Here is a 2,500-nt window from a genome sequence, read left to right on the forward strand (position 1 = left end):
CGACACCAATGACCACAACAATAACGACGAGAACAACGACAAGAACAACCACAACGACATCAAAGACTAGAATGACAACAATGACAACAATAACAACAACACAACAAAACTATGATGACGATGATGACAACAAGAAGAACAACAAGAAAAATAACAAGAACAACAACAAGAACAACAACAACAGCAAGAACAACGATGGCGGCGATGACGATGACGATGATGACAATGACGACGACGATGAGACGATGACAACGACGACGACCAGGATGACGACAATGATGAGGATGTCGACGATGACGACGACAACAACAACAGCAAGAACAACAACAACAACAACAACAACAACAACAATAAGTACAACAACAACAACAACAACAACAACAACAACAACGACGACGACGACAACGACAACGACAACAACAACAACAACAACAACAACAACAACAACAACAACAACAACAACAACAACAACAACAACAATAACAACAACGACAACAACAACAAAAATAACAACAACAAAAACAACAACAACAATAACAACAACGATGACGCCTACGACAACAACAATGACAAGGACAATGAAAACAACAACGACAACAATGAAAACAACAACAACAACAACAACAACAACAACAACAACAAAGACGACGACGACGACGAAAACAACAACAACAACGACAACAGCGATCGCAACAACACTAACAACAAAAACAACAACAACAACAAAGACAACGAACAGGACAACGACGACGATACCAACAACAATAACAACAATAACACCACCACCACCACCGCCAACAACAACAACAATGACGACGATGACAACAACGGCAACAACGACAATGACAAGAACAACGAGAACAACGACAAGAACAACAATAGTGACAACAACGACAACAACAACAACAACAACAACAACAACAATGAAGACGATTAGGACGGCGATGACAAGGACAACAACAAGGACAACAACAACAACAACAACAACAACAACAACAACAACGATGACGATGACAATGAAGACGAGGACGATGATAACAACAACAACAACATGAACAACAACAACCACAACCACAACCACCACCACCACCACCACAACAACAAGAACAACTAGAAAAGCAACAATAACATCAACAACAACAAGAACAAGAAAAAGAACCACAACAATAATAACAAAAACAATAACAACAACAATAACAACAACAACAATAAGAACAACAAGAACAACAACAACAACAACAACCACATCAACAGAAATGACCACAACAACAACAACAACAACAACAACAACAACGACGACGACGACGACGACAATTGCAACAACAACAACAACCACGTCAACAAAATGACCACAACAAGAACAACAACAACAACAACAACAACGGCCTCGACAATTGCAACAACAACAACAACAAAAAGAACAACAACAACAATGACGACGAAGCCGACAACGGCGGGGATGACGACGACGACGACAACAACAACAACGACAACAACGACGACGAGAACAATGACAACAACGACAACTTCTAGAACAACAAGAACGACAACAATAACAACAACGATAACAGAGACAACAACGACAACAACAACAACAACAACAACGACAACAACGACTACAAAGACAATATCGAAAATAACAACAACAACAACCACAACAACAACAACCACAACAGCAACAACAACAACAACAACAACAACAGCGACAACTATGACAACAACAACAACAACGACGATGAAAACATCGACAACAATGTCAACATCGACAGCAACGACAACAATAACAACAACTAGGACGACTAAAACAATGACAACAATGAGAACGATGAGAAGAAGGATAACAACGACAACTACAACCACAACAAGAACAGACAGAATAACGACAACAGTGACAACGATGACGACGACGACAACAACAACAACGACAATGAGAAAAACAACGAGAACAAGAACGACGACAACATCGACAACAATGTCAACTGCAATATCAACGATAACAACAACAATAACAACAATGACAACAAGGACAACGAGAACGATGACAACAATGACAACGATGGGAAAAATGATAACAACGACAACAACAAACCACTAGAACAACAGAGACCACAACGACAACAGAGACACCACCACCACCAACAACAACAACAACGACAACAACAACAACTACAAAGACGACAACAACAAGAACAAGAACAAAAACAACAACAACAACAGCAACAACAACAACAACAACAACAACGACAACAAAAACAATGACGTCGTCGACGACGACGACAACGATGACAACAACAACAAGAATGAAAACAACAAAAACAACAACAACAACAACAACAACTACTACTACTACTACAACAACAACAACAACAACAACAACAACCACAACCACAACAACAACAACAACAACAACAACAACAACAACAACAACAATAACAATGAAGACGACGACGACGATGATGACGATGACCACAACTACAACAACAACAACGACGACAACAAC

Source organism: Hordeum vulgare, chromosome 4H (genome assembly GCF_904849725.1).
Source record: "Hordeum vulgare subsp. vulgare chromosome 4H, MorexV3_pseudomolecules_assembly, whole genome shotgun sequence".
In the NCBI taxonomy this organism is placed as follows: domain Eukaryota; kingdom Viridiplantae; phylum Streptophyta; class Magnoliopsida; order Poales; family Poaceae; genus Hordeum; species Hordeum vulgare.